Source organism: Theropithecus gelada, chromosome 1, assembly GCF_003255815.1.
Source record: "Theropithecus gelada isolate Dixy chromosome 1, Tgel_1.0, whole genome shotgun sequence".
Classification (NCBI taxonomy): domain Eukaryota; kingdom Metazoa; phylum Chordata; class Mammalia; order Primates; family Cercopithecidae; genus Theropithecus; species Theropithecus gelada.
This window is the reverse complement of record NC_037668.1, coordinates 122,073,223-122,089,156: the sequence shown is the minus strand read 5'-3', so window position 1 is coordinate 122,089,156 and position 15,934 is coordinate 122,073,223. Positions and strand designations below refer to the sequence as shown.

At 43.9% G+C, this 15,934-nt stretch overlaps 1 protein-coding gene and 1 non-coding gene across 2 annotated transcripts in view; one reads left to right on the top strand and one right to left on the bottom strand.

Moving 5' to 3' along the window:
- Nucleotides 1-13,717: 13,717 nt before the first annotated feature.
- Nucleotides 13,718-13,802, bottom strand: TRNAR-UCU. Its single transcript is given in 2 exon segments — nt 13,718-13,753; nt 13,766-13,802. It is a non-coding gene; the product is annotated as a tRNA-Arg (tRNA).
- A 422-nt stretch (nt 13,803-14,224) lies between these two features.
- BCAR3 (BCAR3, NSP family adaptor protein) overlaps nt 14,225-15,934 on the top strand; it is a 280,076-nt gene continuing 278,366 nt past the window's right edge. Inside the window, exons 1-2 of the mRNA XM_025370948.1 lie at nt 14,225-14,305; nt 15,665-15,810. The gene's annotated coding sequence lies outside the window, so the exon portion shown is untranslated. The remainder of the gene's footprint in view (nt 14,306-15,664; nt 15,811-15,934) is intronic.

Below are 15,934 nucleotides of genomic sequence, written 5' to 3'. Positions count from 1 at the left end.
AACATACGTGTGCATGTATCTCTATAGTAGAATGATTTATAATCCTTCGGGTATATACCCAGTAATGGGATTGCTGGGTCAAATGGTATTTCTGGTTCTAGATCCTTGCGGAATCGCCACACTGTCTTCCACAATGGTTGAACTAATTTACACTCCCGCCAACAGTGTAAAAGCATTCCTATTTCTCCACATCCTCTCCAACATCTATTGTTTCCTGACTTTTTAATGATCACCATTCTAACTGGTGTGAGATGGTATCTCATTGTGGTTTTGATTTGCATTTCTCTAATGACCAGTGATGGTGAGTGTTTTTTCATGTTTGTTGGCTGCATAAATATCTTCTTTTGAGAAGTGTCTTTTCATATCCTTCACCCACTTTTTGATGGGGTTGTTTTTTTCTTGTAAATTTGTTTAAGTTCTTTGTAGATTTCTGGAAATTAGCCCTTTGTCAGATGGATAGATTGCAAATTTTTTCTCCCATTCTGTAGGTTGCCTGTTCACTCTGACAATAGTGTCTTTTGCTGTGCAGAAGCACTTTAGTTTAATTAGATCCCATTTGTCAATTTTGGCTTTTGTTGCCATTGCTTTTGGTGTTTTAGTCATGAAGTCTGCCCACACCTATGTCCGAAATCTCATATTTACTGCTTGGAGTCACAACCTAGTAATAGCAGAACTGACAGTAATATTCATAGTTGGAGTTAGGGAAGCATCTATGTCTGTTCTCTTTTATAAAAAACTACTTTTGTTTCTGGAGTATTATGTTTTGCCTTCTACTGGATAAAATAAGGACCTAGTATGAGAGAATTGTCTCCTTTAGTGCTTCTGGCCTTCTACAAATATCTGGATATTTAAATAATGGATGAAGTTATGTTTTGCTTTTTAATAAGCAAGTCTTTTGAGAAACAGGTTTTACTGACTTTGGCCTGTGTCACTAAACTCAGTTCACCTACTGGAACTTTTTTTTTTTTTTTTTTTGAGACAGTCTCACTCCATCACCCAGTGCCATCTCAGCTCACTGCAACCTCCACCTCCCAAGTTCAAGTGATTATCGTGCCTCAGCCTCCCAAGTAGCTGCGACTACTGGGTATGCCATTATGCCCAGCTAACTTTTATATTTTTAGTACAGATGGGGTTTTGCCATCCTTACCTCAAGTGATCCATCCGCCTTGGCCTCCCAAAGTGCTGGGATTACAGGTGTGAGCCACCGTGCCCGGCCAACTGGAACTATTTGAAGGCTTTATACCAGAAAAATGTAAAGAATATAAAGTGCTGCCACAGTCAGGTGTGCTGGTGAAAGAGACCTTCAAAATACCCCTGAGAAGATATTGAAAGATTTCTAAAAGAATGGTGTATTTATACATCATCTGGTTTCAAAATCCTTTTTTTTTTTTTTTTTTTTTGAGATGGAGTCTCGCTCTGTCACCCAGGTTGGAGTGCAGTGGCATGATCTCGGCTCACTGCAACCTCCGCCTCCCGGGTTCAAGCAATTCTCCTGCCTCAGCCTCCTGAGTAACTGGGATTACAGGCACCCACCACCACACCATGCTAATTTTTGTACTTTTAGTAGAGACGGGGTTTCACCATGTTGGCCAGGCTGGTCTTGAACTTCTGACATCAGGTGATCCACCTGCTTCAGCCTCCCAAAGTGCTGGGATTACAGGTGGGAGCCACCATGCCCAGCCCAAAATGTTCTTAAGACAAAGTAGATGCTGTAAGACTACAGTTGATAAAGGTGGGCTCTGGGCTAGGTTCTTAGCATCTAACACAATGAGTTCTGTGTTCAGTGTTCTGCTGTATGATAAACCAACTGCTCTAGAGAAACACCAATATTCCTCTTACTGAAACCTGGGAAAATGTCTATTTTGGGTCCCATAAGTAGGATGTCACAAAAGGAGTGGGGAGCGGGGAGGCTATATAAAAAAGTTCAACAAAACCTTAGTAACTGGTATACACATTAATAGGATCCCATTCTTAGAAACAGCAAGTTAAAGAAAATATCATAATGGGAAAAAAAAAGTTAACATGTACCAGGTATTCAGTCTCTCAGGTAAAGTGCAATTATTCTCATTGTCACATAGTTTTCGAAGTGAAGAAATGCTTCCAAGAAGTAGGGTCAATACCATGACCTATAATTAAATGTCATAAGCAGATCAGTGTTCTAGAGACATCTCAAATGAACTATGAAATGTAAAATTAGGTAAGTTTGTGCATAGAGGATTTCTAGGACGATATACCTTCAAATCAAGATGGCCCTGTAGTTCCTCAAGCTCAATTTTATCAATTCCAGTTACCCTCATTTCCAGTTCACTTTAGTGAATCACTATCATGGCCTTAGCTCATTGTTTGAGAATTCAGTGGTCAAGATTCTTAACTCAGACTACCCCAATCTGTTACCCTGTTAGCCTTTACTTCAGTTCTCTCCAACTTAGCCTTGGCTGCAATTTGGAATTACCTATGGTGACTTCAAAATGGCTGATGCCTGGGTCTCACCCCCCAAACATTGTGAAATCATGATTTCAAGCCTTTCAGCCACTCATTCTCTGAATCCTCTATCCCCATGAAGATACATTTTTCTCCCTAACCAATCTAGACCCAATTCATCTGTTTCTGTTACTCTCACCTCACCAATCCCAGTCAGGGAAACACTATTCTTACCAGTCTAGATTATTGAGATTCAGGAAAGTATAATGAAGCTATTGACTGTCAGCTGGGTTTTCACTGCTACTCCACAATCCATTTATTTCAAATATTTTCCACCAAATTCATTCATCCTGCAAGTCAGCTAACACAAATAATTGAGTCCTGTGCATTATATAAGCACTTGGGTACAGCAGGGAAGCTAATGCAGCCTCTACACCCAAAGAGCATGCAGGAGATACCAGACACTTCCATTCTCCCAGAACCCAACTTCCACGCCTAGCCTCAGCAAACTACTTACTCCTTCACTAAACCAGCCACGGCCATCTGATGAAGCCTGCCTTACCTCCTCATGGCCCCACCAGTCTAGAGAATCTTCCTACATACCTCCTTACTGCTATATTCCATTTTTTTCTCAGTCTTCATCCCTTCTAACCAGACAATGTCTTTTGACACTACTGATCTTCCCCTTCTTGAAGCTTGAGCTGCTCTACTTTGGTAGCAAGATCAGCTTTTCTGCTTCTCCTACCTAGTCTTTATTTTCTTACTCTACTCTGTCCATCACTTAAATTGTTGGTTTCCCTAATGCCTGCCTTCGTCTTCTTTCTCTATACTGTTTGACTTGAGTATCTTGTCCTCCCTCTCCTTCAACTTATGCTCTCACCTCTTCAGATGACCCCAGAGTCTCCATCCTTACATCTCTATCCCCCACCCTCTGTTGCAGACTCACATTTCCAATTAACTGTACAAATAAATTAACCATATAAAGTACTAGAAAGTTATCTCAAATTGAACATATCCGGAACCAGACACATCATCTTTCTGAGATGATTAAATAAAAACTAGCACTATGCCTTGCAAATAACAAGTACTCAAAGGGAAGCTACTGTTTCCATTTTCTCCTGCAACCTTCCCATTGAATAGTTTTAATGAGGCCATACTGCATTTTACTCTCTATGGCTCACCTCTGCCTAATGACACAAACAGAAACCCTACATTCAAGACCTGACATTCAAGCCCCTCCACAAAATGACACCACCACAGGTTTATATTCACTGCTTCCCTACTCATGCCCTAAACTTCACTTGTGCTACTTACTTGCCTATTTCTCTCTCAGCTCTTTTCACAGCCCTTTCTCTGGTTTGTAGGAAACTACATGTCCCAGATTCCCTTGCCAACTGGCTTCACAGTAAGACACTGACAAAAGACAGAGGGGCAGGGAGAGGAGAGAAACCAGCGTATTTCTCTCTGCCTTGGTTTGGGTTGCGGCCCCACCATGCTCCCAGCCCCCACCAGCCAGATGACTCAGGCTTCCAAGTTCTGGTAACACCATCTCCCACTGTCCCTCTGGCACTAGAGGTAGTAGAGTTTTCCTACTGTTGCAGTATCTGAGTTGCCAACACTTTCAGCATTTCTGTCACCTGTGGAACAATTCCCTATATTAAATTATCTACAGCAATGTGTTTTTCTGTCCAAACCTGACTGATAACATTTCAGCCAAACCAAACTACTTGATACTGAGCATTCAGTCAACATATACTGAGTTCCATGCACACCAAGTACCACGACAGGTTCAGCTTTTATGTCTTTGTTCATGTGGTTAATTCCACCTAAAATATCTTTCCTGCCTCCATTTCACCTAACAAACTAGTACTGACCTGAAGCCTATTCAGCAACCAATATTTTGAGCATCACCTCTGTGCAAGGCACCACACTAGGTGCTAGGGGTGCACAGGAAAGGAGGTCATCCTAGTCATCACAGAGCTGACAGTCTACATGCTTCAGAACGCCTTTTTCAGATTCTCTCCACTGATGTATATACTCCTATTTGCCTGTGCTTATTTTTACTCCACTTATTTCTATTTAACAAATGTCTATATAGCACTTATCGTCAGGGACTGTTCTAAGGACTTACACATATAACTTATTTTTATGTTACCCTTATGTACCTAAGTTCGTATGTACATATGTAACATTATATTTGTATATAATAACTTAGGCATTTGGTAAACCTATGACGTAGGTGCTATTATGCCATTTTATAAGTGAGAAACTGAGGCACAGAGGTTAACCTATGGTCACAGAACTAGTAAGTGTAAATCTCTGTCACACTTTTATTCTTGTCTTGCACTACAGCTATGTGCACACCTATTTCAGCATCACTGGCAGAAATTGCTGGACTTTTACTTTCTTCTGTAGTTACGGGACACTCGATTTTTGGCTGACAATGTGGCCACCTGGGGGAAAAAAGCTGTAATTCCCACCTTCCTATGGGATGTGAGTAGAAAGAAGTGGTATGTGCAACTTTTAGGAAGTGTCCTTCAAAGATGGATGAGGTTGGAGTAGGGCCCTTCTCTGTCCTTTCATCTCCTTCCCACAAGCTAGTATGTTGACCTGATGGCTCCTGTTATGTTGACCAGAAGCAGCCATCTTGGAGCAGGAAGTGGAAGCTGCATTTTGAGGATGGAAGAATAAGAAAGAACCTGGATCTCTCATGATTAAGTAACTGCTATTCCCTGGTAGCTGTCATTTTTACATGAGAGAGAAAAAGCCTTTATCTTGTAAAGTCCACCGTTATTGTGGGTGTCCTGTCACACTCATAGCTGAAACTGATCCTAATTAATGAAATCACCAATCCATGCTCTCTGTCCCTCACTAGGCTCAACTTTTAAGAAAATTCACTCTATCTCACTCATGTTTGTATTTCCTTCATGCATAGTTCCTTGCACAAACTACTACTCAAAAGTTACATGCTGAGGGTGAGTGGGTTATAAAATATAAACGGATGGATGCAGAAGGTCCCAGATAAGGAGGAAATTGGTATGAAACCGCTCCTGACCTCTGGTCTTTTAGAATCTGTATTGGTCATAGGCGACAAAAAGGTGGGAGTGTCTCATCCTTTAAGGCAGCTTCTGCTTTGTCAATACCTTCCCTGGGTCCTAGGTATGAGGTAGGGCTGTAAAAGAGAGCACAGAGAAACTAGGTCTTCCAACATGAACACCTTCAGTTGTCCCCTGTCTACCTTCATGCTTTTATCTCTGCCCCCTTCCCACTTGCCTCAGAAGGACAGGCATTTTTCTACCATTCCTAGGCTGATCCTTTCACCTGACTCCCAGAACATCTTTGCATCTTAACTTTCTCATCTATAAAATGGGGATAATTCACACTTCTTAGAATTAGGGGATAATTAAATGGTAAAGGTTAAATAAATTTTCTGGCATAAAGCAGGTGTTCAAAAATTGTTAAGTGATTCTCTTTTCCTCTTAACCCCCTTCTCCTCCAGAGAAAACGTGCTCCTTTGGTTCTTGGGGAAACACCTTTTTCCTGCATCTCTTCCTCTCTCTCCAGACACCCTTTCCTGGTCTCTTTGAAGGACTCATTATTTGCCTATACCTCAAATGTCTGTGCTGGGTTTCTGTCCTCTATACTCAGTCTTTTTTTTTTTTTTTTTTTTTTTGAGAGAGAGAGAGTGAGTTTTGCTCTTGTTGCCTAGGCTGGACTGCAATGGCACAATCTCAGCTCACCGCAACCTCCACCTTCCGGGTTCAAACAATTCTCTTGCCTCAGCCTCCCAAGTAGCTGGGATTACAGGCATGTGCCACCATGCCCAGCTAATTTTGTATTTTTAGTAGAGACAGGGTTTCTCCATGTAGGTCAGGCTGGTCTTGAACTTCTGACCTCACGTGATCTACCCACCTCAGCCTCCCAAAGTGCTGAGATTACAGGCGTGAGCCACCACGCCTGGCCCATCTTTTCTTACTGTACACTTTCCCTATACGATCTCATCTATGTCCAGAGCTTCAAGTGCCATCTGTACGATAATGAATTTTAAATCCCAAGCATAGATCTGTCTCCTGAGCTCCAGACCTTCTCTTCTTTTCCTTTCCTCTCCCTATACATTTCCCTTCCTATAATTCTCCTCTTTCTGATATTCTTTCATTCTATAAATACTTATTGAGAGCCTGCTATGTGTTTGGCATTGTATATCCAGCTGCCAGGATGCTCCACAGACCTCAAACTCAACATCTGCAAATCTGAACTCATTTCCATCCCCCATTCCCAAACCCACTTCTTGCTACTTTGTTTGTGGTCCCAGTGACTACTTCAGCACCCACCCATCTGCCTAATTAGAAATGGGAGTCATTCTGACTGCTCCCTCTCTCCTTGACATCCCTTAATTCATCAAGGCCCATCAATTTGGCCTCCCCTGAAACATCTCCAGTTTGTATACTTAACCTTCTCCCCAAACCACCTCCCTGGTTCTAGTCCTCATCATTTTCTTAACTAGATTATCTCCGATTACCTCAGACTGGTCTTCCAACTCACAGTTGTGTGTTATTCCAGCCCGTGATCCACACTGCAGTCAGACAGATGGTACAAAACACACATCTAATCCTACTGCTTCTCAACTAAAAACTATTCAGTGGTTTCCCATTGCCTTTAGGGTAAAGTCCACACTCTTCAACACAGTGTACAAGACGTCCAAGATATGATCCCTGCTGGAATCACTCTGAAAAGACGTATTTATATGTTTCTCCAATAGTATCAGAAGGAGTTCCTAGAGATGCTTAACAGATGGGCTCCTAATGGGCTTATTAATCACTGAGATTGGACATATAGTAGAGCATAAGGGGTCAATAAATGTTTTTTAAAAACCAAGTTTGAGAAATATTTAATGGATAAGCAGTATTACAGCTACCTGTCTGAAAGTGATCCAGGAACAGGTAGGTATTCTTTTTTCCTTTCTCTTTAGCATTGTTTTTTTATTTTTTTATTTTTTTTTATTTTTTTGAGACAGAGTTTTGCTCTTGTTGCCCAGGCTGAAGTGCAACTTCCACCTCCTGGGTTCAAACGATTCTCCAACCTCAGCCTCCTGAGTAGCTGGCATTACAGGTATGCACTACCACACCTGGCTAATTTTGTATTTTTAGTAGAGACGGGGTTTCTCCATATTGGTCAGGCTGGTCTCGAACTCCCGACCTCAGGTGATCCGCCCACCTCGGCCTCCCAAAGTGCTGGGATTACAGGCATGAGCCACCGTGCCTGGCCTACCTTTAACTTTTTTAAAATTAACTTTTTATTATCAAGGTAAGATGGGCTTATTAAGAAAAAACCTGAAACATTACATACAGGTATACAGTAAAAAGGAAGGCTCTTCCCTTCATACCACTGCTTCCCCCAACCCAGCACTACCCTAAAGTAACCACTGCTAATTGTTTGAATATCTTTCTAGAAATCATCTATGCATGCACAATGATAGGAGTAAACATACATAATTTCTACTGTTACTATGGGCATTATTTAACACAAATGGAATCTCATTTAAAATATTCATCTGCATATCTTATTTTTTCACATAATCTTGGATATTCTTGGATATAGCAGTATATATAGATCTCATTTTTAAAATGTCTTCATTGTATTTAATTCTATACATGTACACACTTTCTTTAAACAGACTATTACTGACGAACATCTAGGTTATTTCCAGTTTGGGAGCCATTACAAACAATGCTGTACTTGCTATTCATTTTATGATGGAGAGATAATTAAATGTCAATCTTTCTAACTATGCAAAAATTATAGAATATTAAAATCAGTATACACCACAACCAAGTAGCATCATTTCAAGAATGTAAAATGAGTTAAATATTAGAAAATCTGATAATATATCATGGAATATTAGATCAAAGAAAAATCTCCATAGATTATAGACAAATAGGGATAGGTATTTTCTTAATGTGATAAAACGTGTGTGTGCTCATGCCACACCAACCCCAAAAGCCAGCGTCATGCTTAGTGGAGAAGCATTTCTATTTCTATAATGACCAGGAACAAGTCAAAGAAGTCCACTATCACCATTATCATGAAAAATTATTTAACATTTTCTGGATATACTGTACTAGCTGATGCTATTACAAGAAAAATAATATTAAGCATAAAAATTAGAAAGGAAAAAGTAAACTTATAATTTGAGTATATTTCCAGGTAACACAACTTAGTCTAACTGAAAAACTATTTTTCCTTTTTTAAATTGAGATATAACTCACTTATCATAAAATTCACCCATTTCAAAAGTACATAATACAATGGATTTTTGTATACTCATAATTGTGCAACTATCACCACTACTTCCAGAACATTTTCATCATCCCAAAAAGAAACCCCATATCCATTAGCAGTCAGTCACATCACATTCTCCCCACTCCCAATGCCTGGCAACCACTAATTTACTTTCTGTCTCTATGGATTTGCCTATTTTAGACATTTCATATAAATGGAATCATACGATATGTGGTCTTTTGTGACTGGCTTCTTTCACTTAGCATGCTTTCAAGGCTCATTAATATTGTAACATGAATCACTACTTCCTTTCTTTTGCTGAATAATATTTCATCAAATAGGTATACCAGATCTTGTGTATCCAATCATCATTTGATGGACATCTGGATTGTTTTTACTTTCCGGTTATTAAAAACAATGCTAGCCGGGCACGGTGGTTCACACCTGTAATCCCAGCACTTTGGAAGGCTGAGGCAGGCGGATCACTCGAGCCCAGGAGTTCGAGACCAGCCTGGGGCAACATGGTGAAACTCCATCTCTACAAAAAATACAAAAATTAGCAGAGCGTGGTGGTGCACGCCTGTAGTCCCAGCTACTTGGGAGGCTGAGATGGGAGGCTCCCTTCAGCTCAAGAGGTCGAGGCTGCAGTGAGCCATGATCATGCCGCTGCACTCCACTGCACTCCAGCCTGGACAACACAGCGAGACCCTGTCTCAATCACCACAACAAAAATAATGCTGCTATAGATATTCCTGTACACATTTTTGTGTGGACATATGTTTTTAGTTCTCTTGGGGATATACCCAGAAGTGGAATTGCTGGGTCCTAACTCTAGTATTTAATTTTTTGAGGAATTGCCAAACTGTTTTCCAAAGAGGCCACACATTTTACATCCCCACTGGCAATGTATGAGGGTTCCAATCCTTGCCAATGCTTGTATTGTCTGTCTTTTTTATTACAGCCATCCTACTGGGTGTGAAGTGGTATCTTATTGTGATTTAGAACTGAAAAACTATTTTAAATAGTAAGATAATTTAATGAGATACAAAATTATTATTTAAAATATCAAAAGCCTTCTTATATATAAATAATGAGTTACAAAACATAGTGGAGGAAAGGATTCCAACAAAAAAAGATAAACTATCTGGGAATAAACTTTTAAAAAAGTCAAGACTTATATTTAACACACTCCAGAAGAGCACAGAAGGACTGAAAATGAAAAGGCATAGTTGTTCCTTATTTCCTCCTGCTGCTCTTACACAGGATGATTCAACATCCTAATTAGTTCAATTCTCCTTTCTTTCTCTCTCTCTCTCTCTCTCGACAGAGTCTGGCTCTGTCACCCAGGCCGGAGTGTTGTCACACGATCTCACCTCACTGCAACCTCCACCTCCCAGGTTCAAGTGATTCTCATGCCTCAGCCTCCCAAGCAGCTGGGATTACAGGCATGTGCCAACATGCCCAGCTAATTTTTATATTTTTTGTAGAGATGGGGTTTCGCCATGTTGGCCAGACTCATCTCAAATTCCTGGCCTCAAGTAATCCACCTGCCTTGGCCTCCCAAAATGCTGGGATTACAGACATGAGCCACAGCACCTGGCCCAGTTCTATTTTAATCTATAAATATAACATGACTCCAACAAAAAAACCTCCTAAAATTAGAGCCAGACTAGCTGTAGCTAAAGCTCATGTGAAAAGATGGTAAGGAATTGTGGTTTTACCCATAGACCCAGCCTTTCTGGGTTCTCATCCAGGCTTGTTGCTTATTAACTGCATATCCTTGCACAAGTTACTTAATCTCGCTAAGATGCCTCTCCTATGAAAGGGGATAATAGTATCTGCCTGGTAGGGCTGTCAGGAGGATTAAATGAAGATACATAGAGCACTGAGAATAGTACCTGGCATATAACAAGTGCCAAATAAGTGCTAACTATTATTATTCGCTGAGGAAAAATAATAATTCAAGAACGGGTAGAAAAATCTTTTAAAAAAAAAACAAAAGAGTAATGAGAGAGGACTGACCCTACCAAATGGCAAAACAGCACAGTTCTGGTGAATAAAAATTAAGACAGAAAAGTCAGTGGAATAGAGCAGATAATCCAGAAAACCATATGCAGAAGAGAATCCAGAAACCCATATGCATGTGGGAATTTAGAAAATTATAAATGTGGGGCGGACGTCGTGGCTCACACCTGTAATCCCAGCACTTTAGGAGGCCAAGGCAGGTGGATCGCCTGAGCTCAGGAGTTCAAGACCAGCCTGGCCAACATGGCAAAACCCCGTCGTCTCCACTAAAAATACAAAAATTAGCCAGGTGTGGTGGCCTGCGCCTGTAATCCCAGCTACTCGGGAGGCTGAGGCAAGAGAATCGCTTGAACCTGGGAGGTGGAGGTTGCACTGAGCTGAGATTGCACCACTGCACTCCAGCCTGGGCAACAGAGCAAGACTCTGCTTAAAAAAAAAAACTATATATATATATGTGTGTGTGTGTGTATATATATGTGTGTGTGTGTGTGTATATATATATGTGGCATTTCAAATGGCATCGTGTAGATAAGGAGTGTTCATTAAAAGTGATTTTGGGACAAAACTCCCACTTCACTCCTTACACAAAAACACATTCCAGATGAAGCAAAGATAAATAAAACCATAAAAATAAAGCCATTAAAGAAATAATAATCTGGCCGGGCGCGGTGGCTCACGCCTGTAATCCCAGCACTTTGGGAGGCCGAGACGGGTGGATCACGAGGTTGGAAGATCCAGACCATCCTGGCTAACACGGTGAAACCCCGTCTCTACTAAAAAAATACAAAAAAAAAAAAAATAGCCAGGCGAGGTGGCGGGCTCCTGTAGTCCCCCAGCTACTCGGGAGGCTGAGGCAGGAGAATGGCGTAAACCCGGGAGGCGGAGCTTGCAGTGAGCTGAGATCCGGCCACTGCACTCCAGCCTGGGCCACAGAGCCAGACTCCGTCTCCAAAAAAAAAAAAAAAAAAGAAATAATCTGAGTGTAGTATGGCCCCAAACCTTGAAGCCATAAAAGACTGATAAATCCCAATACATGAATTTCTGTAAGACAGAAAAACAAAACAAAATACCATAAACAAATCAAATGACAAAAAGACTGAAAAAGAATAATTGTAACATATATCACAAAGGGCTGTTTTCCATGATACCACAGAAAAATGAACACAACTCAAGAACAGATAAATCACAAGAAAAAAATTACAAATTATTCTCCGTATGGAAAGATATTCATCTTGATTCATAATAAAAGACATAGGCCAGGCATAGTAGCTCCCATCTGTCATCCCAGCACTTAGGGAGGTCAAGATGGGAGGATCACTTGAGTCCAGGAGTTCAACACCAGCCTAGACAACATAGAGTGACCCTCATCTCTACAAAAAATTTTTAAAATTAGCCGGGTGTGTCAGCATGTACCTGTAGTTCCAACTACCTGGAAGGCTGAGGTGGAAGCACTGCTTGAACCCAGGAGGTTGAGGGTGCAATGAGCTGTGATAGTGCCACTGCACTCCAATCTGGGCAACAGTATAAGACCCTGTCTCAAATAATAATAATAATAATATAAATACAAATTTTTAAAAATCAATATAAGAGACATGAATTAAAATCACAGCTAGAAACCACCTTTTGAGAACATGTGGGTTGTGGGGAAACAGGCACTCTCACACATTGCTAGGGAGAGAAAAATGGATACAATCTCTAAGGGGCAATTTGCCAATATATATTAAAAAATGTACAGATTAAGAACGCACAAAACTTTGAACCAGCAATTCAACTTTCTAGGAATCTATCCTACAGATAGATGTACCTGTACTTGTATACAATAATATAAGAACAAGGATGTTCACTGATGCATTGTTTGTAATAGGAAAATACTGGAAATCTAAATGTCCAGCTATTAGGGGCTGTTAAATCATTACCATACATATGTACAATGGAACAAGGCAGCTCTACATGTATTCATAAGTAAAACAAGCAAGTATAGCATACTACAATTTGTGTTTTTAAAAGGATACATATCACATGTATCAATAACACAGTTATTTATGACATATTTATGACAAAATATGTTAAAAATGCTGATATGGGCATAAAATAAATCTGAAAATATTTCCAAGAAACCATTACCACTAATGGCTTGCGGAGAGAATTGTGAGGCTGGCCTATAGGAATAACAAGGATGCTTACTTTTCCCTGTACCTTTTTTGACAATTTTGGATTTTGTATCTTTTGTGTGAATTACCTTTCATTGTTTTTTACGAGTTTAAGATTCCATTCATTCCTGGATTTATTTGCTAACCTTGTGCAAAGCTAACAGTTGTCAGAAAAAGATACAGTAACTCCTGTCTTGAGGAGCTGATGGGTAGTGGGCCTAGGACCTCTTTGCACTGGAATAATGGGGGAGGGGAGCAGGTGACCTTATCAGAAATGCAGATTCCTGGGCCCCGCCCCAGACGGACCGAAGTAAGAGTCCCAGAGTGACGGCAGAAATCCCCATTTTTGACGGGCTCCCGCTGGGATTCGGGTTCCTGCTCATCTGGAAGCCTCCATGCTGGAGAGGTAGCACAGCGCACGCAGGGCGTAGGCGCGTTTTCTCGTCCCTCCCTCGCAGCCACAATCCCGCTCGAGGCGTGCGGGTGTCACCCGAGACCCGGGCCTCCCCTGCACTTTCCTTTAGGCCGAAACCGCCAGTCCTCGCTTCGCTGTCGCTTTTCCTTCGCCGCCGCCGCCGTCGCTCTTCTCAGGACCTAGATCGACTGCCGAATCGGCTGAGCCGGGCCCTGAGCCACCGAGGCCCGGCGAGCTGAGGGGCTCGGGACCCTTCGAGCCGCTTAAGAGCAAAGGACCCCAAGAGCCGAATGCAGTGAACTGCGAGAGCAGGGAATGAGAGACAAGTTAACCCGTTTAGCAAAAAAAAAAAAAAAAAAAAAAAAGAAATAGGAGACATGACAGGGACAGAAAGTAGATTGTGAGGGGGAGGTATAAAAAAGCGTTACGACTCCGCCGGGACTCGAACCCGGAACCTTTGAATGCCTTCAGCCTCTAGAAGTCCAATGCGCTATCCATTGCGCCACGGAGCCACCTGTTGGAGTCTCAGCGCATCTGCCATGTTAAGCCAGAGGCGACGGCACCGCGCTCTTTCGACCGCCCCTCCAGTCGTCAGTGTCACCGAGACCCACCCGCCGCACTCAGGGCACTGCCATTCACCTCAAACGCAGGCCGCAGGCTCCCGGCCTCCCCGCAGTGGTCGCCCCTCAACAAGGTCGGCGACCCAGTTGAGCGAAGGGCGGCCGCAGTCCGCCGGTCCCAGGTGGTCGGTGTGAGGGCAGCCGCAACCCGGTCTCCTTCACGGTCCGGGCCCAGCCGTACAAATCACAGTCGCGCTTTTCCCTCCCCGGCTCCCTTCCTGCCCCAAGCGCCCCGCCTACCAGGTCTCTCCGGCGGCCGCTCCAGCCCGACCGGGACCCCAGAGTTGCAGGCCCAGGCCGGCCGTTGCACCGTTAAGCAGGGCCGGTGACGCCGGGCACTTACGTCGCGCCTGTGAGCGGCCGAGGCCGAGCGGCCGCCCCTCGGGCTGCGAGACGTAGGCGGCGACCCCTCTCGGGCCTGGGCTCTTCCCTCGCGGCCCGGGCCGGCCGGCGGCCAGCCTGGACCTGAGGCGGCGAGCGCCAGCCGCGGCGACGTCTGTGTGCGTGCTTGTGCATGTTTACTTGCGCGGGGTTCGGAAAAATGGGGTTTGGGTTGCATTTCGCTCCCCACAGACCCAGAGCCGAATTTCTGAGGTATCCGGGCTCTGGTGGACTGAGGGGGGCGACGCGCCCCGCGCCGCAGCATCCTCCGACAGCTCGTCTTCCAGCCAGCACCTGCCTCCAAGAACGCCGCGCAGCCGCCCGGAGCCCGCGCGCCCGGGGCCCGCGACTGCGTGGGCGGAAGCTGGGAGGGTGCCAGCACGCGTGGGAGCGCTAGGAGCATGCGTGTGCGGGTGCATGTGGCCGGAGGGCGCGCGCTCGAGCGCGGCCGCCGGGTTTTCTCGGTGGCTGCCAGCGGCTGGGACGGCAGAGGGCCTGGCGCCGCTGCCCGGAAGGGTGCGGTTGCCACGAATCTGAGAGGCAGATGGGTGGGGGCCTGCAGGTCTCCAGTGCCCGCAGTGATCCCCATCCGTAAGACCCCGAAGTCCTTTGAAATGGACTGTCAAAGCCGCGTGGTTGCTCTGCTACTGCGGCGGCGAGACCGAACGCCCGGCTCCCACTCTTATTAGCTCGCCGCAGCCCCAGCCCCGCCTAAGGAAGATTCGCAGGGCGTCCGCTGGGCGCGCTCTCCCGACTTGGCCACAGCCCGCTTCTGCACCAAACCCGCCAGCCGCGGCCCACTCTGTGCTCCACCCGTACCCGCCCCTGCCCAGCATCGCCAGGCCTCAGTGCGGAATAGTCTCTGGCAGAGTTCAAAGAGGGAAAGGGAACATCCGGGAAAAGTCTAGTGTGGTAGGGATTTTACGGTCTTATTTAACTTAACCCCAAGACAAAGCTGTGAGGCGGGTACATACCACTCTCCCCTTTACAATATAAAGAAGGGAAACTGCAGCTAAGAGAGGTTGAAAAACTTGTGTAGGGACACCCAGCTAGTGAGCGTGGAGAACTGTGATGAATCTGATATTTTGTTATGTTTGCAAACTAACGTGTTAGCTTTCACGGTTTCGTGAATGCTGACAGAACACACCAGACTTCTGAGTCAGAGATAAAAGACTATTACAGCAAAAGCAATAGCCAGAGTGTCGTCATGTTTGAGTTGGCTCTCTGGACCCCAATTCTCACAGGAACGAAGCACACGGGCCCAGATGCATGCTTACACACAAGATGGGTTGCATTACAGAAGAGGAATGCTGATCTTGGGGAACCCACCATGTTATAGTGAGCAGTAAGCAAGCCTGCTCTTTGTTCCATAGGGAGACATTACCTCATCCCTCAAGATTGCTCGCTGCAAACACAACGCCAAGAAATGGCCCAAGTAAAGCGTGATCAGGGTCTTGCATTCTTGGCACACCTAGCAAGAACGTGCAAGGATGCCGATTGTGAATCGCTTCTCCAAACCGTAAGTGGCAGAGCCCTGATTGGTGCCAGGCCTATTTAATTCTACTGTAATGTAAACAAAGTTTCTTGACAACATGGTAGATGTGTGTATATATATATACACACACACACACACATATATATAT